We start from the raw sequence: 24,964 nt of genomic DNA on the forward strand, positions 1-24,964 counted from the left end.
TGTGTGGGCGCTGAGACCCCCTCATCCTGACAAAGCCCTGAGGTTACAGATGGGGACACTGAGGCGCACAGGCGTGTGCCAGTCACAAGGCCATCACTTGGCAGATCCCACGCGTGTGCAGCCCTCTGGCCGACGTCCCTGGTGGTCCCAGGCAGGCTTCCGCACTGTGGATGCTCAGAGCCCACCCGGGGTGGGCAGTTCCCCTCTGTCCAGGGGGCAGTCCACAACAGAACGTCCCACTGCCCGGGGAAGACCCCTCGCAGCCACAGGGAGGGCGCGGCAGTGGCCGGGCTGCCCGCCGTCAGCAGCAGCAGCAGCTCATGAATCCGTTCCCTGGACGGGGAGACCCTCCTGCTACCGAGATGCTGCGAAACTGGGCCAGACACCCACTGACCAGAGCGCTCCTCCCGCCCAGGGGCCCCTCCAGGAGGGGTCCGTCCTCCCCTTCCGATCTGGCTCCGTGGCCCCCAGGCGGACACTGGTGTCTGGCCGTGGGCCCTGATCCCCAGGTGTCTGCGAGGCTGCCTGCTCACCACTCGCGCTGCACCAGCCAACTGTGCTGTCTTTGGCGCACTCATCGGCTCCCGCGATCACGTTGTGTTGGTCCTGTGTTCACTGCCTGTCTCCCTGATGCCACGGCCTCGTCTCTCTGCACTGCTCACCCTAGGCCAGTGCCCGACACCTGGCGTCAGCATGGCGCTCCACGACACAGTGCCAGCTGACCCAGGAGAAACCGTGGGGCCCACCTGGATCCCGCGCATCTGTGGCGGACGGGGGGCCTCGGTGGCTTGGCAGGAGGGAGCCTGGGTGGGGACCCGGGTGGGGACCCACCCCCTGCCTGGGGCCCAGCAGCCAGCTCCCCTGGGTGGACATGAGGCGCACACGCACTCCTGGGTGTGTCTGAGGACCAAGAGCTGTTTTGAGCCTGTCCCACAGCAATAAAGCTCGGTTATGGCAGCTTCAGTCTGCTTTCCAGGGTGGGTGGCAGAGCAGGTGCTCAGCACGCAGGAGGTCGTGGGTTCAATCCCAAGTACTGCCATGTAAAAAAAATTAGAAAGACTGCCTTCCACCTGGGAGGCAGGCACATCATAAAATACCCTCAGCTCTGCCCCCTCCCAGACTCACAGCCCTGCCAGGTGACCGGAGCTCCTCCCACCCAGAGACGGAGTCAGTTCCCAGCTCCTGGATGCAGGCTGGCCTTGAGACTTGCTCTGGCCAGGAGGATGCCGTGCAAGTCACGTCAGCCTGCTCTGCGCCTGGACACAAGAGGCGGTCAGCTCCACTTGCTCTCCTGCTGGGCCAGCGGCTGGAGGGTGAGACTCATGGGGCAGTCACCCAGGTGCCCCAGCCGAGGCTCCAGTGGGGGGCCGGCTACACTCAGCAGAGCGGCCGACCATGGACCCAAAAAGCAACTCCAGCTGGGACCAGAACCACCCAGATGACCCACCCGAAGACCTGTGAGCCAAACAAAGGTGGCTGTTTAAAGTCACAAAGGTTTGGGTCGCCTGTTACATGGCAGTCACGGACAGATACGCTTTGGTACTTAGATGCACAACATTTCGGAGCTGGAAGGGCCCTCAGAGACCCACCGATCAGATCTTACAGGTGACAGGTTGCACTGAATCGGGGCTCCTGCCTCTCTGCCCCCGTTCCTCCTGGGGAGGTGTCTGGGCTCAGATGGGAAGTGCACCTGAGGACGTCATTGGGCAGACCAGGACCTGGGAGGAAGTTCACCACCGCACTGCCTGTAAGGGGGACCAGCCCACCGAGGGCAAAGCAAATGTATTCTCCAGCCAGTGCGACCCGATAAGCCTGAAATCACGCATGGGCACACGCTCCTTGGAGACCGCTTTTCAGCCAGCCAGCCCAAGGCACCCACACCCACAGCACAGAGGTGCCGACACACGTGCCTCAGCAGCAAGGGGCACACGTCCTCGCCAGCCACCGTCAAGAGGGCGAGGGGCACACGAGCTGCGGCAGAGACACTCGCTGGCACACTCCACAGCAAGGAAAAGGGACACACACCACCCCAGGCACCCACACGGCGGATGTCACACACACAGGGCCGAGTGACGATGTTAGACCCCAAGGGGGACGTGCCACGTGACTCCACCTACATGAAGCTCAGAGCCTGGCATTAAGGCCAGGGTCCCCCGGCAGGCAGCGACCGGGCTGGGCATGGGGCCTGGGGCAGGCCAGGTAACGCAGTCTGTTACCCGCACACTCCGTGAACGTTCACGCCATGCACTATTCTGTGTGCGTGTGGTACTTCGAATACTGGATTACTAGCAAGAATGGTGCCCCAAAAGACTGTCTAATGATAAGGAAACTCAAAACGGATGGAAACACATGTAAGTCTACCTTGTAAATAAACATACGTGCAGAAGAATGATGAGAAACAAACCTGACCTCGGTTCCTGGGTAGAAAGCGGGTCAGAGCCATTTCATCCTTGCATGTTTTCAAGAAGAATCTAGGGTCTTGGTTGGGCCCAGGAGCCCAGAGCTCCAGCCAAAGGCAGATCCCCGAACAAGAGGAGGGGGCAAGGCTTCCTTCTCAGGAGGGTCTAGGAGCCCCGTCCTCTGCTGTGTCCTCCCACTGAGCGGACTTACAAGGCGGGGAGGGTGGAGAGCTCGCAGCGGCTGGAATGGAAACCTCCATGAAACCTCCCTGCTCTCTGACAGCCCCAAACGTGGTCCAGATGTCCTGCCTGCTCACCCTGCGGCTGGCGCACAGAGGAAGCACATTCCACTCCCAGCTGCTGGGGCTGCGCCGCCGCCAAGAGCAGCTCCCTGAGGGCTGTGGGGGAGGCGCCCCGCCATCTGGGCCGCCCGCCGTGGGGGGGGGGGTGCAGGCTGGGGGAGGGGCACACTCCTCTCCCAGCACCAGTCCTGGCACCCTGAGAGCGCTCTCGCAGCCCCCTGTGCACTCCTGCCACCAAGGGGAAGTGGCTCAGCTGCGGGCTGGCACACCCAGTGAGTGTGAGTGGGCTGTGACGATAAATATGGTAGGGGCTGGGCGGGCATGAGTGGGTGTGGGTACGTAGATAGAAAGAGATGAGGGGGTGAGTGGGAGGTCCATGGACGGATGGGTGGATGGATGGTGGATGGGTGGACGGATGGTGGGTGGATGGATGGTGGATGGGTGGACGGATGGTGGGTGGATGGATGGTAGATGGGTGGATGGATGGTGGGTGGGTGGATGGGTGGGTGGATGAGCAGCTGGGTGGTGCTGTGACCTAAACTTGATGGAGCTCCCTCCTGGAGCCCACAAGTGGTGGGGGCGATGACACACAGGCCACTACACAAGGTCGCACAGTGGTGGGAAAAGCCCAGTTTTGGGGTCAGGCAGGTCAGGCAGGTCCAGCCGGTCCAGCCATGGTCTCATCACTTGGGTGGCCTTGACCAGACCTCCCTCTCTGAACCTTGGTTTCCTCAGGTACACGCGAGTGATGCTGTGAGGGTCAGGCCAGCGCCTGTTAAGCCAAGCTGCTTTGCTCACACACACCTGGCTAGGACGTGTGGGGGTTGGGAACCCCTCTCCTGGGCCCCAGGAGAAGTCCTCCTGGAGCTGAGGGTCTGAACAGGTGTGTCCCCCCGAGGGGCTGCGACAGCACTGGGAGGGGGCGTGTGCAGTGCCTGTGTGCAACTCCCACTGGGGGGGGTGTGACCCCAAGAAACGCTGCAGAACACCCCAGAATACTGAAAAGTACTTAAAAAGATGATCTGGTATGTACACAGTATCTCTAGAAGGAAACAGGAACTGTCCGGGGGGAGGACAGCAAGACCCCCATCTCTCTGCACCCTCCCCAACCTGCCCAGCTTTTAAACCACCTCCTGATTTATTATTAAACTGCCTTCCACCTTACCAGCACGTGACCCACCTAACCCCAACTCTGAATTAAGGTGACAGTAACTGCAACAGATACACAATTACAACGTGTCTCTTAGCAAATAAACAGATACGTTATTCCAGATTGCTTATTTTAAAAAAGGAATTGATGAAATGCCAGGAACTCATCTGGCCGTGGGTGAGTTAGCAGTGCCTGCCCTCTGAGGGACGGTGCTCGTGGTTCAGCAACGTGGGGAGGCCCGCACCAGCCGCAGGCACACCTGTGCCGGTGGCCGAGGGTCAGGGGTGCTTCTAAGAGCTTCATGAAGCTGCACCTGGATCCTGAAGGTGGCACGATTTGCACACCTGAGGCCAGACGGCTGTCCCCAGCGACGCAACGGCAGCTGGAGCTCTGGGAACCAGCAAACACCAAGTTCCGCCTGGGAAGGTGGGGCTGGGCGCGAGGCTGGCGGGGCTGGAAACCCAGGCCAAGCAGTTAGGGTTTTCCTCCGCCGGCAGCAAGGCGCCATCCAAGGCCTAACTGATTCCCAAAGCATTTTCATTGTTTGAAAAAAAGCGCAAATCAACTGTGTGTCACCTTGAGCTCTGCAGAGGAATGCTGCCAGAACTTAACCCATGACGCTGCTCATACAAACGCCTCGTAGTAATTAGGGACCAGTGGTTTGCCCTGCACGTCCCGTCGGGGCGTCTCTCCAAAGCGCCCAGTGGTCTCTCGCCAACTCCCATCCACAGCACAGCCACCCTGTGGCCACCCTATGACTGTAGCCTGTGAGGACCCACTCACCTGAGGCATGAGACCAAGGCAGACGAGGGGTGTGGCCCCCAGGACTCTGCCCACGGGGCCTGAGGGACCCCAGGTGGTGATGTGGGCCAGCTGGAGTGCCACCGGGAGAGGCAGGGACTGACGAGGTGGTCTGGGCTGGCTTTGCTCTGGGGGGTGGGCTTGCCTCCACATTTCACTCCCCGCCTCCGTAAGGATGACCCCTCAGCTGATCCAGCTGAGTTGCAGCCGGATGGGGCACTGCCCTGATGCCCAGTGAGGGAGCCCCTGTGGATTAGGACGCAGAGGGGGAGGCCTGTGGTCTGTCTCACGCCCTCCCCCAGAGGCACAGCCAACCCCTTCTGCGCCCTCTCAGTTCTCGGACATGGAAGGCACTGATCAGGACCCTCCCTGACCCACACACCCAGAGACGAAGCCAGGTCCAGAGACCCCACCACTGCGGGGGCAGCAGCCCTCAGCCCTGGTCCTCCCGCCCCTGCTTCACAGGGTGGTCCACCTGCTTCTGCCGTCATGGAGGAGGCTGGGGGCCGCCGGGAAAGCTCACGCTTCCTCTCACAGAGAACTTGGTACCGGCAGGAGGGCAGGCCCCCTGGGGGCTTCCCAGCTGTGTTACTCTTGTGGTCAAAGCTCACAGTAAGGGGGACGCCATCCCTTGCCGGATGCTCAGAGAGGCCCAAGCCAGCACCTGAGGTCACACAGGACTGGTGCAGGCCGTGAGCTCCCAGGACACCACAGGTGCCGCTGGCCCCACAGCTCTGGCCTCCGCTCACCTCCGTGGATGTCCGGGGCTGTGGCTGATTTTATGATTTAACCCCAGCAGCGCCGGAGATGCCTGGAGGCAGTGTGGCCTCGCACCACTTCCGGAAGGGCAGGGACCAGGTCCCAGCCTCTCCTGCATCCTGGGCTCAGGCTTCTGGGCACTGTGTTCCCAGGGCCTGTCTCCCTGGTGGATTCCAGGGCGGTCCGTCTCCTTGCCCCAGGAACTGTCAAAATGTTCCACAAATTCCAGTGCATGTCACCCAAAAGGCACATCCCAGACCCCCCACTGCAGGCGGGGCCCAGACCCCCAGGGCACCAGAGCCCCAGCTGCCAGGGCAGAGAGCTTCGTACATTAGCTGCGCACGCTGGGCCGAGAACCCTGCTATTTTCCTGCTCAGAGTCAGCAAGGTGCCCCGTGGTCGGTCTGGCAGGGCCCCCAGATAAAGCTGTCGTCGTCACACAGGAAACCCCCGCTGCACCCCTCCCAGCCCCGACTCGAAGTAACCTCTCGGATCCTTCCCGACACTCCGTGTAATTACAGCCCCGTGCCGTCTACTCTCCAGGAAGAGGCAGACACGGTGCCTGCTCGTCAGCCTGCCCCGTGACCCACAAGTCTCTGCCTCCCAGCGAGCCCGGGAGGCTGCGCTCGGTCCTCAGCCTCGGTCTGCTCACCTGCGCAATGGGGACAATCAGCTCCCCCGGCCCCAGACAGTGACCAGGAGACTCAGGAGTAAGAAGGACGCGGCAGCAGCCAGGCACAGAGCAAGTGCTAAAGCAGGGCCGATCGACAAAGGGGGACCCCCTGAGCACATGCTTTCTCGAAGGCTCTCCTCTGAGCGCTCCAAAAGGGGTGCCCTGCTGTTCTGCCCCAGACCCCAGATGGCCGGCCACACGGTGGGACCCCGCGAGGACAGGGCTGGTCAGGCCACCACGAGCAAGGTGGCCGTGCGATGCACGTGGAAAGGTGCCCACCCAAAGGGACACCAAGCTTGGCAGGACGGGGGTTCCCTACCCCTTCCAGGCCCTGCCCGCCCCACCCTGCTGGAGGGGGTCTTCCCCTAGCCTGGCCCACCCAGTCCGGAGGCCAGAACCCCAGTGGGCCCCGGGGTGACACTAGGGGGACAGGAAGATCCGTCCGAGGAGGCGTCACCGTGAGCAGTGTCCCCACAACCTGAGAACAACACCTCCATTCTCTGGATTGAAGGGAAACAGGCCTCTGGAAGCAAACCTTTTGCACAGATGTTTCCTCTTGGCGTGAACCCCCTGGGCGGGGCCTGCCTGCTCCCACACGGAGGCGCAGGACAGAGAGAGTAATTGCAATTCTCCTTTCTAGGCAGGGGGAGGAAAATATTTTTAAAAATGTGTTTTACAAGCCTGCCTTTGCCATTGTTTACGTAAACAGGTAAATTGTTTCCTGCCTCAATTAAAAACATCTGCCATATAAATGAATCCCAATTAACTCATCCTGTTTTTAATTACTCTGTTAATTACACGCAGGCAGCAGAAAGGATGGCTGGGAGGAATGGGAGCCCTCCCCCCAGCTTGGCAAGGATCCGGAATGTGTCTGGCTCCTGGTGGATGAGGGTGGCAGGGAGGTGGTGGCGCGGTGCCAGCCGGGATTCCCTGATCTGGGGCTGCTGAGTGGGCATGTCCTCCTGGGGGACCCCGGATGGGGCGGGCCCGGGGCTCCCGGCTCACACGAGGGGGGCTGGAGCCCCCTCCTGCACCCACCACCTTCGGCACCCCGTTGTCCCTGGAGAGGAAGGAGGGGGCCTTAAGGCACCCCCCGCTCATGTCCTGGCCATATTTTGCTGGGGGAGGGAGGCAGCCAGAGGGATGGAGGCCTGGGTCTTGTCCAGGAAGGCCGGCCTGGGGCTGGGGGAGGGGATCAGAGTCCCCAAAAGGCCCTGCTGGGAAACAGGCTCAGTCAGACGCGCACCCCTCACCCGCCCCTCGCAGGCTGCTCCTCCTCCACTGCCTTCATCCTGATCTGTCCTTTCAGGGCCCTCTTCCGCCTGCTTCACCGGAGCCTGGCCCAGAGCAGGCAGGAGGCCCCCAGGACACGTCTTGGAGTGACCCAGGGATGCTTGTTTACTACCGTCACTTACGGGGAGGCCTGGGAGGCCGGCTCCCCTCCAGGGTCACATCACCCCGCCTGCAGGACTCTGACTTCAGCACTGCGTTGGCAGCACCGTCTGCATCCCCGCTGCCAAGCTCAGGGGCCGACGTGATCCCCAGGAGCTGGGTCTGGGTGGACCTCGAGTCTGCGCACCAATCGGGGCCCAGTCTGGGCAGCTGGGGTTCCACTCCTTCCGCACCCGGGGTCCCTCTGAGGCGTCTCGGGGAACTTGCTCCACCGTGGGGGGCACATCCCGCCTCCCACTGGCACGTGCGGCGGTCAGACGCTGTGTCTCCCCCAGTGCCCGCGGCTTATAGAAGCTGAGGTGGTCACTGCCAGCTGCCCTCAGAGCCCACCCGGCCTGAGTGGTCAGCAGGCGTCCACTCGCACACCAAGCCCGTTACACAGCCGGCGCCAGAGCTGCTCCATGAGGAGGGGGCTGCTACCTCAGATGGGCTCACAGGGAAGGGGGTGCCCGACTGGCTGGTGAGGTCTGCCACGGGCACGGGAGTGGATTAGCCACGTCTGCCCCGGGCATCAAGGTGGGTAGAAGGGACGGTACCCCATGTGCCGGAGCAATAGGGTCCAATCCCCCTCCCCCACAGCGCTCCACAACAGTCTGCTCCCCCTCCACCCGGGAGCGCTGCTCGGGGCCTCCCGCACCAGGGCCTTCTCTGAGGGCTGGATCGACAGTACACAAACGGACAGACCAGAGTCTAGGGTCAAACCCCTTCCAAGGCTGGGTCCTGGCTGGCAGCCGCCACCTGGAATCCTGTCCCAGCCTCGGGGGGGGGGGGAGGGAACAGCCAGTGCTAAGCCACCAGCAACATATTCACTCACTCACCCTTCCAGCAGCCCCGTGAGGTTGCTCTCTTATCTCACGATGGCGATGAGACAAAATGTATTAACACCCCCATTTACAGACGGGACAACCGAGACAGAAGTAACCGCCCGGGCACATGGCTGGGAAGGGCAGGGCTGGGGCTCTCACCCCACAGTGCAGCTCCCCATGGGCCCCGTCTGAGCTCACACAGCTTCCTGGACCCAACCTGCTCCCTCAAAAGTTCTGTCGTCTCCCAGACAAGCTGCGGCTGGCATGGGTGGGCACAGCCTCCAGTTTAAGTCAGGTATCTGGCCACTTTCTGGCCACAGGCTGTGAGCGGATTCCTTCTTGGCTTGGTCTCAGCGTTTTCCCCGAGAAGTGGGTGCAGGGTTTCTGGGCTTTGCTGCCTGCGTCTTTGCCCCACTGCTCCCTGCCTGCCTCCTCTTGCAGGCAGGCCACCAGGCTGAACCCCTGCGTGTTGCCAGGCAGCTTCCTGAGCTGCTGGAAGCTGAGGCCAGCGTTCAGGGGTCAGGGCCTGCCCTGCACACTCAGCCTCACCCGATGGGGTCTCCTCAGACCTTCTGCAATAAAATTTCCCCTTCAACAATCCTGGCCATCACAAGTGTCGGAGCCACTCTCTGGGGTCTTCTAGACAATTTGAGCAATAAAATGCATCTAATGGCAGCTCCCCACAGTGCACTGGGCGGCTGGGCCTGACAGGAGCTGCGTCCCCACGCCCGGGAGGCTCTCTGAGAAGGAGTCAGGAAGCAGAATCTGTCCCCAAGGCCTGTCCTTCGGGCCGAGAGATGCTCGCTGGCAGTCCGCAGCCCTACGTGGTCCAGACAGCAGGGAGGCCCTGCCCACGTATGGGGAGGAACCCAGACTCGCTGGTCAGGACTTCAAATCAGACCACAGGGACCCTCAAGTCCAGCCCCACCCCAACCCAGGACCAGAGGCAAGCACAGGGACCCTGCACCCCAGAGGCCATGTCTGCCGTGGAGAGGGCCACACCTGGTGGTTTAAACCCCAGTGACCTCCTGTCTGTGTGAGTGGATGAATGCATCCCCTCGTGGTGACAGGGGCTGTGGGTGGACAGTTATAACAGAGGGACAGTCTTGCCAAACGAGAAGCTGCCAGCCAGTGGGCACTCAAGGTTCAGACTGTCCACCTGCTGCACCCGTTGCTGAGCGGCTTCCAGGGGGCACAGAGAGGGCAGGAGCCAGCCCAGGGTCACACAGTAGTGGCCTCACCTGCCAGTCCTTACTCCCCTGAACCCAAGCATCGGGCTGTGTCCACCTCGGGCAGAGGGTTTGTTTCCAGCCCTGCCGCAGCCCTCCGCCCAGCCTTGGAAAGCAGCAGGCGGGCAGATGGGCCGGCACCGTGCAGCCGCGGTAGCAGCTGCTCCGGGGGAGGCGAGTGAGGAGCGGGCTCCGCGCCTCCCTCCTGAGCGGAACCTTCTGGATGTTTTGACTCATTCCACCAAATGGTCTCGCAGAACCTCAAGGAGATCTGGGGGTGGGGCCCTGCTGAGTCAAAACACCCCTGGGGGTTTTCTGCGGGGGTGGGGGCAGTCTCCCATTCCACTGCCCGAGAAGTGCCCCTCCCATCCCAAGTGAGAAGGCTCCGAGGCAACTTCCCCATTTCACAGCAGGGAAAACCAAGGCTGCTGTGGGCCCCAGGGTCTCCCCTCTGACCCTGGTGGGCTGGGCCAGGCGTGTCTGTGGCTCCTTAAACAGAAAACCTGTCCGCTTTCCAAGGCCTTGCACTGGACCAGCCCACCTGCTGCGGCAGATGCTCCAAAGGGTTTGCGGGACTCACTTTGCCCTTCTGTGAAGTGGGGACAACCCCGCGGCTGTGGCAGGTGCCGTGGGTACAGGGAGCTGGTCCAGACCCCAAACCAACCAGCACAGCAAGCTCCCAGGGAGCCACAGGTCTGACCAGAGCAGTGACACGGGCTGCGCTCTGGCTCTGCAGGCTGCACAACCTCCCCCCCAGCTGCCAACGCCCTCAGCCGGCCCCGCATGCCCCGCCTGGTCCCCAGGCATCTGACCTTCCTCCCACTGAGTGCCACCAGGCTGAGCCGTAGGTCACACTGAGATGGCGTGCCTGTGGGCAGCTTCATTAGGACGGAGTGGGCACAGAACCCGCCAGCCCTAGGGCCACAGACAGAGACCTCCTGCCCAGCCCCAGGCCCGCCCCACGGCACCTGGCAGAGACAACACCGCGTGTCGAGGGACATCCGTTGTCTGTCTCTCCCCAGAGAGCGCAGCAGCCCCTCGATTCCGAAGCAGCGCCCGACGCGCAGGAGGTCCTCGCCCTCTACTCATCAGAGGAGCGAGCAGGCACGGCCTGACCAGCCATGTTCTCATCGCTGGCACGAATCAGCTCCGTGACACCCAGCTCCGTGCCAGCGCTTCACATCCGCCGGGCAGGGACTGTGCCGGGGAGCAGTGACCCCCGCTCCGGGGTCAGCCTCCTGGGCTCCACCCAGGAAAGAAACAACAGCCGGAAACCAGGGTCACGCTGGAAGGGGTGCATCGTGGGCAGACGTGAACAGGGCGGGCAGCCAGCGCCTCCCGGAGCCAGCATGGCCCCTGCAGCTGGGGCCTGGGGCCACTGGGCTTCAGTCAGCGCCCCCTCCTCACCACGCGGGGAGTTCAGAGGGCTGAGGAGCTGAATTTCTGCTGCACGTTGAAAGCTACATCGTTTTCCAATCTGGAGAGAAATGAAAACTAGCGACCTTGAGCTCCCTGGCCAGGACCTGAGTATCCGAATTCTGTCCTGGGTCCAGAGAGGCCAGGGCAGGTGCTGGTGACTCTGGGAGGGGAGGGTCCATCTGCCTTTCTCCAGGGCCCTCCCCGCCTGACCTGCTGCCCGGCGTGGGGTGGGAGCCGGGGTGCCCAGGAGCAGCAGCTGCTCCAGCTGACGGGGGCGGGCACACTGCCAGCTGCCAGCCTGGCCGTGGCTCTGCAGAAGCCCCGAGGCCTGGTCTCCCTGGCAGGCTGTGAGGACCAGCCTAATCTCTCGGCTGCTCCGGGGGTGGGGGCAGTCTCAGCTCAGGAGACCGGGGGCAAAGGTGACCCGGAGTGACCCGCACTCCCTCTCCTCCTCCCCACCAGGTTCTGCGCGCCCCCCCCACCCCGGCCTGTCCTGACTGCCCACCCTGACACTTTCTGGAACTCTTCCTGCAGGAGGTGGGCTCCAGGCCCCTTCCGCCCACGCCACACAGGCTCCTTATGCTCGGGCAGCCCCCGTCCTGGTGCAGGGGCTGTGTGGAGGGGCTTGGTGCACGGAGGCAGAGACACAGCCTCCCCACCGGGCCCTGTCCAAACTCCTAGCCCAAGAATCCGCAAGCTGGCACGTGGCTGCCCCGCCCCTGCATCCGGGGTGGTCTGTCCACCGCGAGCTGGTACGTGGCTGCCCCGCCCCTGAGTCCAGGGTGGTCTGTCCACCACAGTCATAGCCGGGTTCCTTCTTGGTGGGTCCTCACCCCAGTTCTTAAGGAGCATTTCTGGCTCACGGGGCTGCAGGGAGGGGCCCTCTCCTGCCTCTGGGAGAATCTGTGGCTACTGCCCAGGCCTGGCCTGGAGGGAGCCCCCCCAAAACGTCTGTTTAGGAGTGAACGGGGTCAGGTTTGAGGGCCAACTGCCTGGGATGCTCCTGGCCGCCTCCCCCAAGGCCCCCATGCAGGCAAGACTCACAGCCCGACTCCAGGGCTGGAGAGCAGATGAGATAACTGTTTATGGAACCAAGCACAACGACAGCTTGCAGGCAGACGAGCCCTGCTGTTCAAACAACTCTCTCCAAGCTCCCGGCGAGAGCGTCCCTGCCAGCCGGTGACCCCGGGCATCGCCGCCTGTGAGATGCAGGGGCTCCCAGGTGAGACGCACTCCTGCTCCCCGGGGCCTTCTGAGTGTGAGGTGCTCGTCTGGGTTCTGGGGCTGCGAGGAGCAGACAGACAGAAGTCCTGCCCTCACGGAGCTGACCTAGGAGGGAGACGCAGTGACGGGTGAAGGAGGAGGCACAGCATGGTGGGGACGGGTGCCGTGGAGACTCACAGCAGAGGGGACTCTGAGCCCGACCCAAGGAGGGGAAGGTGGGAGCCACGCAGGTGTTGGCAGAGCACGCAGGCGGCGGGACCCGCTTGGGAAACACAGGGAAGGCAGATCGGAGTCAACATTTCGGGGGGGTTGGGGGTGTGGGGCTGTGTGGCCTTGAAGCCACGTGACAGTCTGACCTGCCCCTGGAAGGGCCACATATGATAGCTTTTGGGGGACCTCTCCAGCTGCTACATGGGGACCCCAAACTGCCTCCCCTGTTGAGGGCAGGGCAGGGCAGGGATGACGCCGGAGACCAGGTGCAGCATCCTATTCATGACTTGAAGGTGGGACGTAGGTGCCAGAGACCTAGTAACTGGGGAACCAAGCACTGCCTGCAGGCAGACGAGGCCCGCCATCCAAACCACCCTCCACGCTCCCGGCGGGGCAGCCCAGCAGCCCGTGGGCCACAGTGCTCACCACCCTGGGCTAGGGCACGGCCACACGTGCAAAGGGATGGTGGTGGCCACCCTCACGACCCGGTGACACAGCACAGGGAAGCCGGGCCTATCAGGGCAGGAGGCGCCTCTGGCGAGTTCATCTCGCGACACCGGGGACGGCGGGTCAAACCGAGAGTGCCACTCAGCCCAGCATCTACTCTCCCAGGTGCGGCCCCAAGAGAACTGAACACACGCGTCCACGCAGAACTGTGCAGGCGCACGCTCACAGCGGGTGACACACACCCGTGAAAACGGGACTGGCCCGGCCGTCCATCTGCTGACGATGGACACACCCAAAATGCGCAGGCGCGGGCGACTGAATACCACTCGTGAGAAGGGCGTGAAGCACCGACCCGTGGGACAGTGTGGGCGAGCCGCACAATCTGTCCACCGAGTGACGGAGCCAGTCATCTACTGAGACACCCAAACGCAGACCCACCGACAGAAGCAGATCGGTGGTCGCAGGGCTTGGCGGGGGCGCTGTGGGTGAGGGGCTCTCCTTTCTGGGGTGATGGAAATGTTTGGGAATTAGATGGTGGTACAACATAGCAAATGTGTTTGATGCCAGTAAGTCATAAACTTAAAAATGGTTCAGATGATCAATTTTATGTTCTGTGTATTTTACAATTTAAAAAAAAAACCCAGTGGGGAGACTGAGGTGAGGCAGGAAGTGGCCTCTCCCCAAACGTGGTCCCTCCAGTCGCCTGTCCCTGTCCCCAGCACAGAGCTGGGGAGCCTGAGCTCATGTGAGGGACACAGGCAGGCGATGGGGCCAGGCTGACCTCTCTCCTCGCTGCAGCGCTAACGGGGGGGTGTCACAGGATCCCTCTCCCCAGGTGCTGGGCTCTCGGTGACCTGGGGGCCCATCCCTTTAGGTGGGCAGGAGGGTGGCTCCCTTGCTGACGCCAACTCCCACTCCCCTGGGGCTGGCAGGTCTGGGAAGGCCGGTGACATGTGACCTTCCAACACATACCCCATATATGGAGTCTCACCCTTAGGGGCCAGGAGGGGTTCCAAGGAGGGGCTGCACGAATAATCCCATAAACCTGGAGGCCTGGTTGGGCTAAAGGCCTTTGTGAGATGAGGGTAACGGGGCGGAGGGACTGGTGGGGTCTGAAGGGGTCTCAGCCCCTCTGAGAATCAGATGAAAGGCCTCTGAGCATGTAACACGAGCACAGGTCAAGCCCGGACCTCATGACTACCCCCCAGTCTGCCCCCTCCACCTCGAAGCCCCCAGGGCTGTACTGACAAGACCAGCCGCGACGTGGACACGGCACCATGCCCACCCAACCAGACCGTGCAGGTGCTGTGTGGGGCCCCCGGCCAGGCGTTAACAACCATGACTGTGGGGATTCCGAAAAGGAGGTTTCACGTGGACACAGAGGGAACTGAGGCTCCAAGAAGCCCCACGACATGCCAAAGGGCTCGCCTGGGGCCAAGATTTGAACTGGGGTGCCTTGACACCTCAAACGAGGTTCCCTACAACAAACCCACACAGACGGTGGTGACAGGCATCCTGGGACAGTCCCTGCAGGTGGTGGTGACAAGAATCCTGGGACAGTCCCTGCAGGTGGTGGTGACAGGTGTCCTGAGACAGTCCACGTAGGTGGTGGTGACAGGCATCCTGGGACAGTCCACGTAGGTGGTGGTGACAGGCGTCCTGGGACAGTCCACGTAGGTGGTGGTGACAGGCATCCTGGGACAGTCCATGTAGGTGGTGGTGACAGGCATACTGGGACCGTCCATGTAGGTGGTGGTGACAGGCATCCTGGGACAGTCCCTGCAGGTGGTGGTGACAGGCATCCTGGGACAGTCCACGTAGGTGGTGGTGACAGGCATACTGGGACAGTCCACGTAGGTGGTGGTGACAGGCATACTGGGACCGTCCACGTAGGTGGTGGTGACAGGCGTCCTGGGACCGTCCATGTAGGTGGTGGTGACAGGCATACTGGGACCGTCCATGTAGGTGGTGGTGACAGGCGTCCTGGGACCGTCCATGTAGGTGGTGGTGACAGGCGTCCTGGGACAGTCCCTGCAGGTGGTGGTGACAGGCGTGCTGGGACAGTCCATGTAGGTGGTGGTGACAGACAGCATCTTGGGACAGTCCCTGTAGACGGTGGTGACAGGTGTCCTGGGGGTAAAGTCTCATCTGAGGCCTTTGCTGGTCCCCAAAGTGGATGCTGACTTCAGTCTTCAGGCTGCAGGGCTCTGGGTGGTGCAGGCCTGTCCTGACTTCTGTGCTGGTCCCCACCTGAGCCAGGTCACCCTCCATACGAAGTGCTCACGGGATGCAGTGCAGTTGGGCCAGACGAGCAGGTGGGAGTCGGCATGTCTGGGTGTCCAGGCTGGCCGTGCGGCTCCCGGACGAGGCCCCAGGGCTGCCGCCCTCAGGACAGTCAGGGGGGAGTCACACCTCCTCCGTCCGCCTGGGCAGGGCGACCTTCACCACGGCCCCCGGACTGAGCTGCTCCCCCCCGTCCAGGGGCCTCCTAGCCACTCGGCCCCCGCCCCCAGCAGACAGGGAGTGCAGGCTGCAGAGAAGCACAGCTCTTCAGGTACAAGCACCCGGCTTTGTTCCACCAGCACGCTGACGGTCAGGCAGGAGGGGCCTCTCGGGCCAGAGCCGGGAACTCGGGCAAGAGGTGCAGAGCACGGGAAGGAGGCAGAGCTCCTCCCGGACAAGCGCACTGTCCAGAGACTGACCAGGACTCAGGCCACCCTGGGCTCACCCTGCCCTCCTCAGTGTCTGGGTCTGGGCACTGCCTCCTCATGGCCCTCTGTTCCCACATCTGTCCCCTAGGATGATCAAAATGCTAACCCAACCAGCCCCCACTCCACCCAGCCCAGCTCAGGGGGCTTCCCTGGGCGGCTGAGACTCCAGGGACAAAGGCCAGAGTGCCCCCCAGGTCCACCACACCCCCTGATCCTCTGCTGCCCGGTGCCCTCCCTCCCGTTGTGACCCGTCACCAGCACAGGGTACCACCCCCTCCTGCCCCCCCCACCTCTCAACACCTCCCCTGCCTTCCTGTATGAGGATTCTCCTTTCCTGAGTGCTCCCAGGTCAGGACTGTCGGGTGAGCACTTCCCTGTGGGTCCCAGGTGGGGCCCAGGGCCAACGGGTGCACGGGGAGCCCTCCTGTCCTGCCCTGGGAGGTCTGGAAGCGGCCCCTGCCCGTCTCCTGCTCCCATGGCAAGGGCGCTCCTGCCCTGCCCACTCTATGGACTTTTCTCTGCCCAAGTAAACAGAAGAACGCCCAGTGCCACACCCTCCCCAAGCCTCCTCCTGCCACGTCCACCACACTCCGTGCTCAGGGGAAGCCTGGGGGTCTGAGCACCCCAAGCGCCAGGAGGCTGCAAGTGCGTGTGGACAGTGAACAGGACAGACGGGCAGCCGGGAGTGGGCTGAGCAGCAGAGTGGGGTGCAGGCTCCCGGGCCCAGAGGTATCTTCCTCATTGCACCAAATGCACCTTTGTTCCCTTCCCATCTGGCTCACCACGAGGTCCCCGGATGACGAAGAACAGAAGTCCTCGCTTCTGTTTTACTGCCACAGGAAAACGCAGCAAACAGCCCGTCCGTCTGAGGCTCCACCCAGCCGCACACCCCACGCTCCCAGTGAGCCGTGAACTCAGAAGTGGGAACTGGGAACTAACTCATCATCGCCTTCCTCACCACGAACGCCAGACCCCTGCCTGGGTCTTTCCACTGGTGCTACAGGGTGACTTCCAGTCCAGGAGCTTGTTTCCAGACCCCAAGCCTCTGCTGGAATTTGTGCTTGAGGCTCAAGGCGGCCCCCAAAGGCGCTTGGGCGCTGGGCCATCTGCAGCCCCTGCCCTCAGCACTGCCTCATCCGCCAGATAAAGCAGGGTCCCAGCCTCGGCGAACCGCAGTAGCAGAACTGGGCCTCCTCCTTTTGCCCAGAAGCCTGGGGACATGATGCCCAGAGAGGACCTGGAAGTGTAACTTGCGGTCTCCAGCAGTCCTGGGGACACGGAGAGCCACAAGGATGAGCCAGCAAGCCCTGATTCCATAGAACACACAGCCTGCTGCCTGGCCCGCCTGGCCCGGCCCCTGGGCACCCAGTATGCTAGGAGCTGAGACGCAGTCCAGAAAAGAAGCCTCTGCTAACCCCTCTGAGCTGCCCCCAGTGAGCTGGGCCCTCAAACGCCACATCCTAGATGGACACCCAACAATCATGAGCGTCCACTTCCTCCTGCCCCTCCCTTGGACATAGAGACTCTAGGTGCGGGGACGTGGGAACGCTGGGGGCCTCTGGGGAAGCATGCCCGCAAGCCCTGCACTGGCCCTCTGGACTTGGAACTTGGCAGAAAGCTCCAGGGGCCTGTCCACCTGCCTCCTGAGCCTCTCCCAGCCTCCCTGTCCTCATCTGGAGAACGGGACAGTAAGGGAACCCACCTTTAGGGCCGCCCTGAGGTCAAATGCAATCTGCCTGTGAGCTCCGGTCAGGGCTGCAATATCACCCCTCCCCCACCCAGAACTGTCTGACCCAGGGACAGAATGACAGGTAACAAGCACCTTCCACAGACAGTTTTGTCCAGGAAGTGTGCTCGTGGCCACGTTCCCACCTTTATGTGTTACAGAGTTCAGGACCCCACTCCCAGAGGTCTGGGAGGTAACACCAGCCGCCCACCAGCAAAGCTGCGTCTGTTATAACAGTCAGACAATGTCCAGTGGCTTCTAGAGGGTCTCAAATGACAACGACCCCCCTCCCAGCTCTGCCCAGGGTGATGGGACGGGGGGAGGAGGCTGGTCTTGGGCTTCTGTGACCCAGACAGGGCAGAGGTGCTCTTCCTCCCTGGCCCTGATCCCAGGTGGCCCCCGGCCGCAGGTGGCGCCTCTGATGTCAGTTACAATGGCACCTCATATGCCTGAGGCTGTGTCCAGGTGAGGGTTCCCACATCTGGGGCATGAACCCCTCGACAGCACCCAGAAGTCGCCAGCAGTCCCTGCAGGTGTGGGAGGAACGCTGATGGGCGGGCCGGGGACGAGGGCCACAGACAAAGGGAGGCCAGTCGGCTGCTGTCTGTGGGGGAGGAGGGAGGGCCCTAGGCCGACGCGGGCTCCCCTCGTGGGGCTGACACCCTGCACCTCTGTGGGCAGCTGTGAAGCGGGAAAGTCCTACCACCGGGCAGGCCGTCCTGCAGACTCGGATGGTGAGTGTGAGCGCTGAGCACGGCCGGGCAGGGAGCCTAGTCCGCCCGTGGACTTGTGCGGCTGTGAGCAGGGGACAGACTAACAGCCGGGAGAGCAGCACTGTGGGCAGGACGGGGCGGCCCCTGAGGGTGCCACTAGTGAAGCACCTACTGTGTGCCAGCTCTTCAGCCGGCCCACGCTCTGGATTCTGAACACACACGTGTGCACACATGCACACTGACTGGCATGGGGACTCAGAAGGGCTCCCCAGTGCTGCGGAGGCCAGGCTGAGGAGGAAAAAGGCCACCTCAGACTCGGCAGGCTGATGGCCGAGAGCCACGACGGCTCCAGGTGGCAGGGGCCTGCTTCCCCCCACGTCACCCTCCCCTGCTGCCAGGACTGGTGCTGGAAGCTGGCCCCCCAGGCAACAGCCTTGCTGGCTTGGACCTTGTGGATTAGTGACCCAGCCTGCCGGCATTTCCAGATCCTTGCGTAGGAAGGAAAATTAATTTCTTCCAGTCATGCAGAAATGAAAATATGTGGACCCAAATCAGAGAGATTTCCTGGAGGTGGTAACTCAATTACGCGCATAACCTGGTGACAGAGGAAGGGCTGGTGGGTGGCCCGAGGCAGCTCCAGAGGGTCCTGGCTGGGCCTGCAAGAGACCAGGTACCACTTCCCTTCCCCCCACTCACACATGGATCAAGGCACCTCCAGAGAGAGCCAGGTTCCGCCGGAAAACTGGTCCTAATGTGATATTCCCTCCCGCTCTGTGTCTGCCGAGCTCCCAGGGAACACACACCACATCTGTTCCTGCATTCATCGTCCCTGCCCTCCGCTCCCTTTCGTCCTTCGAGTGGCCTGGCCACGGAGCCCCAGTCAGCCAGGCTCTTCAGGGACTGAGCTATGGGCTGCACAGGACAGAACCCTCTCCCTGCCCCACCACTGCCCCAAGGACAGAAGGCAGGAGAGGGGTGACACAGCTAGACCCCAGCGCCTGTCACAGCACCAGTCCTCCCTGAGTGTGCCCAGGGAGTGTGGGCAGCGCCTTCCTGCCCCTTCCCCTGCCCGAGAAAGGATGCCAGGGGTTGCCTGGACCCCCGCAGGGTCCCAACCTCAAGAAGTTTCTAAAACCTTGCTACAACTTGCAAGAGCCACGGCGCAGGGACACAGAACATCCGCCCTCCCTTTGTGCCTGGCCAACCCCTGTCCTCTGAGGGTGGCCGCCCTGGGAACCTCCTGTTTCTGGGTCCAGGGGCGGAAACTCACACCCAGTTAGACATAATGGTTCGGCATCCTGGCCACCCATCAACGGCGGTGCCTGACAGTTGCTCAGATCACCGCCCACAGGAGCACAAGGTCTCTATTCCCAAAGGAAATATTCTTCTTTGTGGTCTCTGGAAGAGACCTGAAGGCTGTCAGCCTAAGCCCAAGTGGGGCGGAGTAGTTTTTTTTTGAGGGGGTGGGTGGGGCGGCACGGGTCTCCACACTGACAGGGGTCCTCCCACTCCTCCTAGCCGGAAGGAGGGACAGCCTGAGGCTGTGTTCAGAGCCCAGGGCTCAGAGTGTGGCTTGCCACCAGCTCTGCTGCCTTCTGCTCCACGTGAGCCCGTCTAGGGCTGAATTTCCAGCCATCTGTCCCTCCACGTCGGCTCACACCTCCCTCCCCGCCGTTCCCACAGCCTGGCTCTGGGCCTGCCCAACACGCAGATGGACGGTTCCCAAAGCGTGTGAGCAGAATGCTGCCACCGGCTGCGCCCGAGGCCCGCAGGCGGTCAGGATCCAGGGACGGGTCGTTTAAGACCTTCTCCCCACCTACGGGGAGTGAGACAGGACTCCTGAGGTCTCCAGACAGCTTAACCCCAAGACTGCTTAATCGCCCCTGCCTAGGCGGCAGGTCCAGGGACCAAAACAAGAGGGAAAGGGGCTAGAGGGAGCGCAGGCCTCCTCCCCAGTCAGGTCAGAGACAGTTCTCTCTCTCCTAGGGTCACACTGTGCACCCCCAACCAGTCCTCTGCCATCTGGCCCGGGCCTCTTTGTCAGGAAGTGAGGGCACCGCAGCGAACTTGCTGGACTCCCCACTTTCCAGAAACAGGTCCCACCTTACGTCTGACCACACCCCCTGCAGGTCAGGCCCTGGCTCACCTAGGGGGCGGTCAGTGGGTGGGCGCTGAGTGGGCTGGCCCCACCCCACCTGGACTCCAACTTTGCAAAGTGGGGAAGGGGTGCCCGGGGCGGCCCCTGCGCTCTGCGCGGTTGCAGGGAGACTCCGAGACCGGAGCCGCAGGAGGATTCGGGGTGACAGCGGCGGCAGCGCGCGGGACGGGGCACTTACGGTCAGGAGGTCCGCAGGAAGGGAGGCGATCGCACTCTCGCGACCCGACTCCTGAAGCGGCTTTTCCTTCGAACTCCGTCCCTGTCTCCGTAACTTGGGGGCAATCGGCGCGCTGTCTTCTTGTGCCGCGCCAGGCTCAGGCGCGCGGCGGGGCCGGGGCGCGCGGGGCGGCCGCCTGGGCCATGCCCAGGCCAGGCTCCGGCCGCTCGCTCCGCCCGCCCGGCTGCCCGCGCGGGAACAAAGCGCGCACGCCGCCCCGGTTGGTCTCCGGCCTCCGCGGCCCGCGCCCGCTCCGGCCGGCGCGCCTTTGGCTCGCAGGCGACGGCTCCGGCTGCCGCGCGCTCGCCCCGGCGTCTCACGGGCCCCCGCGGCCCCCGCCCCGCGCGCCCCGCCTCCGCCTCCTGCCCCCCGCCGCCGCCGCCGCCGCGCCACCTGCCTCCCGCTCGGCGCCCATCGCGCGCAGCTCCGCCCCGGGGCGCCGGCCGCGGAGAGGGGCCAGGGTTCCGTGCGGGGCCGGCGCGGGAGAGGGACTCCGCCCGCCGCCGCCCAACGCCGAAGGCCGACCCTGCCGCCCCAGCCACTCGGGCGCCCGCGGATCCCGGGGCGCGCCCTGAGAGCTCGGCCGAGGGCGCGGGCCAGCCGCGGGGGCCAGGGGCTCTAGGGCGCAGCCGGTGGCCGGGAGCACGAGTGCGAGTGCGGGGGCTGCGCGGGCGGGTGTGAGCGGGCTGGGTGCGGGTGCGGGGGGGGGCCGGGCTGGGAGCGCGGGCGCTGTGGAGAGAGACGCTCGCTGCTCCGTAGGCAGGAATGCCCGCGAGGGCACCGTGGGGTGCCGCTGAGCCGGGAGCGCTGAGTGGGCGGGAGCGCGGGGCGCCGTGGGTGGGGCGCGGGTGCCGCGGGGAGAGCGGTGAGGGAGCCGCGCAGGGAGCCCGGCGGGCCCCTGGCCCACGGCCACCCCCGCCGGCTCCGCAGGCCGCGCCCTGGGCGGGCTGGTGGGGGTCTGGCGCTGAGCGCGCCGCCGCGCACACCCACCTCAGAGCAGTCGGCGGGCGCCCGCCTCGCAGTTTTAGAGCCGCGGCTTCTGGCGTCCGGGCGGGAGGCGAGCGGCAAGCGCCCCTCCTCCGACCGCCGCGCACCCCCGCCCGCCGCCCGCCGCGTGGGCCGGGCCGGGGCCGCCTCCGCGCTCAGCCCGCAGGGGGCGCCCTCCCGCCGCGCCCTGAACCGCGCGCCACGGCGGCCTCGGCCCCGCGCTGACCGAGTGACCGAGCGGACTTGGGGAGCGTAGGATCCCGGCTCACTGCCTCTGGCCTTGGGTATTTGCTTGTCTCTGCATTTATCTGCATCCCATTCTTTCAACGTCAACCTGCAGGGGTGCCCAAGCTGCTGCCCTGGCCCTTGAGCGCTGCACTCCTCCCTCCCGGGACTCTCGCCTACCTCCCCACTCTCTGCCTTTCCCTAAAGTGCCTTGCGGCATAGCTGATGCCCTGCGAGGTTAGCGCATGTTAGTAAAATCGGTGCCTTTCTTCTTCCTTCCTCCGCAATTCACATAGACTGTATTTTCTCAGGACAAGCTGAGGTCCCAGGGTCACAGTCTTAGGAAACAGACGCCAGAATTTCAGAACAGTAGGGCCCTGATTTGCATCTCATTTGGCATAAATCTGTACGTGAAGGTCCACGGTCTCCAATTCCCAAGTACAAATTCCTGCAGTGTGCCGAAAGGTACCCTCCTCCTTGACTGAGCCCTGCCCACTGGGTCCAGCTGGGCCGAGGAAGCCGTGGGAACGCAAGGCAAAGGCTCTGAGGTGCAGGGACACCCCTGCCCCATCCCCGCAGGGGCACTGGGCATGGGCCCGTCGTCTGGGTCACCAACGAGCCACGTGGCCCCCACCAGTCCCTTGACCTCCTGGGCCTCTGTAGAAATCAGAGCAGTGTGGTGAAGCAGCACAGATGTCTGGCGCCTGGCTTTCAGAATGGGCTCAGGCGAGACTCCTCCTGTCCTGAGCCCATTTCACAGAAGAATGTGGATCTAAGACAACCATCCCAGACTTTATGCACCAATATTTATCAACACCAGCTCCTTTACTTCATGGACTCTGAGGCACTGTTGACTTTAAGTTGCAACATTATTTTATGAACCAGAAAGAAAGAAGAACATGGTCCTGTTATAGTCCGGAGATGCCTCTAGATTTCAGGGAGGTTAATATGCACAAAGGCAGGCCAGGTGGGGCACTGAGCAGCAGCCAGCCAGCCTGCAGCCAGCCTCAGGGGCTCTCAGCCGGGCAGGGAAATAGACACCATCCCAACAGCCATGAAACTTTCACAGAGCATCAGCAGAAGCTGGGTCCAACCTGGGCCTGGGGTCCACTGCAACTCGACCCCTACAAACCACACAGCGCTGTCAGGTCTTTGTGTTAAATTACCAACTGCAATGTCTCATCTAAGCAGGGTGTCGGAAACCACTGGAGTCATGACAGATCCCAAGACACCAAGGATAAAACCGCAATCATCAGAGACCACGCTCTGGGCCCTGAGCCACCCTGAAGGCTCCCACACCCCTGCCAGGGAGAACCGAGCACTGTCCTGACTGGGCCAGACGGCCACGCAAAGTCGCGATGGGACACGGCGGCAGCTGCCACACTGAAGAGGGTTTGCCCGGGGCAGGCAATGACCTGAGCATGAGCTCTGCATTTTCACACTGAATTCTCACCCACCTGCCAGACAAGTGCTACTGGAAGCCCCGTGTTACAGGCGAGGGGACGGGGGCTCCAGCAGGCTGCATGGGCACGCAGCCCCGGATGGGCGGAGGCTGAGTGCCCTCCCCGCCCTCGCCTCCCTCACCTCCTGTGGGCTGGTGTCTCTCTCTAGAAGCGGCTCAGGCAAATTCTTTGGTCTTCAGCAGGGCTGGAGTCCCACCAGGCCAGCCTGGCCCGGGTGTCCAGGCCATCAGCCACTGCAGACCACTCCTCAAAAACAATTCTGAGCCGGGGGAGGGCACAGCTCAGTGGTAGCATGTGCTTAGCATGCACAGGGGTCTATGTTCAATCCCTAGTACCTTTGTTAAAAAAAAAATTCAACCTAATTACCCCCAAAAACAAAAACAAAAACCACATCATGTTAAAAAACAATAATTCTGAGTAATGATGGGCTTCCTCAAACATGTTTCAGTCACATCTAAAAACCTGCAGCCGAAGTTGAAACAGCTGCGAAGAGCATAAGATATGACACACAGCAAACATGGATATTTCAAAATAAAAGGGTGGCTGGTGGGCTAGGAGCTACAGTGTTGGGATAGCCACCGTTCTCCACTTAAAAATACATGAACAAACTCTTCTCTGACACCTGAATTGTCCCAGCTCCCTAGGTGACACAATGAGTTTTGAGATACAACACCAGAAGTGTGATCTATGAAAGAAAAATTTGGTAAGTTGGACTTCATTAAAATTTAAGCCTTCTGGTCTGTGGAAGACAGGGCTGCAGAGTAAGGCTGTGCAGGGAGTGAACTGCACCTGCGAGTGGGCAGGGAAGGCAGGTGCAGCTGTGCTGGGGGCCACCTTTGGACCCACAAAAGCAGCTCTGCCTGTCACCACGGGGCCCCTGACAAGCTCATGTGAAGCCATTGCTGACTGCTGGCTCCTTCCCCTGAGACAGGATGAGGAGGGCTGGCAGGCCCCTTTCCTCCCCGTGATTCTGTGTGGTCGAAGGCCACAATTTGGGAAACAGGACCCCAAAGCATGTATCAGGCCACTCACAGGCAGGCTTCCCCTGGGTGCTAGGACCTGCTCTGCAGGTGGGGTTGCCCCCAGGTGGGCAGGCGGAACTGCTACCTGGATTCTGGGAATGGGAAACGGGCTCTGCAAGGCGAGGTGCTTTGCCCAGGGGCCGCGCACTTCTTATTTGGTTACCCCAGCAGGAAACAGGTAAAGGCCAGGAAACTGCTGGGAGGCTCTGCCAGGGGGCTTGGGCAGTGGAATGGGAGCTAGACCGGGAGGGACAGAGTCAACAAAAGCAGCCGTCCACCAGGGCCAGAGAGGTGGGAAGACACACACTCATGCAGCAGCTCCTGTCCCTACTTGTGGGGCTGCTCCTGGCACCCTCAGTCCCTGCCCCCGTCCTCTCAAGCAGGGGGAACACAGATGAGGGTGGTGATGACTGGAGGTCTGGAGCCAGTGGGGGTGCACAGAAGTGGGGGCAAGGGGATGTGGGCGGGGCGTGGGAGTGGGTTGGGGTGGGAGTTGGGGACGGGAGTATGGGGTGGGAGCAGGGACTAAAGATGTGGGTGGGGTGCAAGGACGCCTGCCACTGGCCAGGCTGGACTTCTGTTCCTCCACGGGGCTCCAGGGGGTTCCCTCCACCTGGCCCAGGGCTCCTCGGAACCCTAGAGTCCTGGGAGATGCCTGTGGGGCTCCCACCTATCGACTCCAGGTCATTTGTTTTTACCTCTGCCCAAGCTTCAGTAAGGAGCACCAAGTAAACAATCAGGATGGCAGTCACGTTGTGAGAATTGTGAAGTCAAGTTCTCTGGGCCAAGTCATTGATTATCCTGCGTGCAAAGCCAGGCAGCTAAGATCCCAGCTCCTGGCCAGGCCAAGCGCAACCCTGGCTGGGAGGCCT

At 62.6% G+C, this 24,964-nt stretch overlaps 1 protein-coding gene across 10 annotated transcripts in view; it reads right to left on the minus strand.

The window, feature by feature from the left end:
- CBFA2T3 (CBFA2/RUNX1 partner transcriptional co-repressor 3) overlaps positions 1-24,964 on the minus strand; it is a 74,719-nt gene that overhangs the window by 29,600 nt on the left and 20,155 nt on the right. For 2 of the 10 annotated variants that reach the window (XM_032464598.1, XM_032464594.1), the window contains exon 1: positions 20,357-20,480. The exons of 5 other annotated variants lie outside the window; for them this stretch is intronic. The gene's annotated coding sequence lies outside the window, so the exon portion shown is untranslated. Of the gene's footprint in view, positions 1-20,356; positions 20,481-21,385; positions 21,527-24,964 lie in introns of those variants that run through there. 3 more of the 10 variants (XM_032464595.1, XM_032464599.1, XM_032464597.1) reach the window with 3 other exon arrangements.

Source organism: Camelus ferus, chromosome 21, assembly GCF_009834535.1.
Source record: "Camelus ferus isolate YT-003-E chromosome 21, BCGSAC_Cfer_1.0, whole genome shotgun sequence".
In the NCBI taxonomy this organism is placed as follows: Eukaryota; Metazoa; Chordata; class Mammalia; order Artiodactyla; family Camelidae; genus Camelus; species Camelus ferus.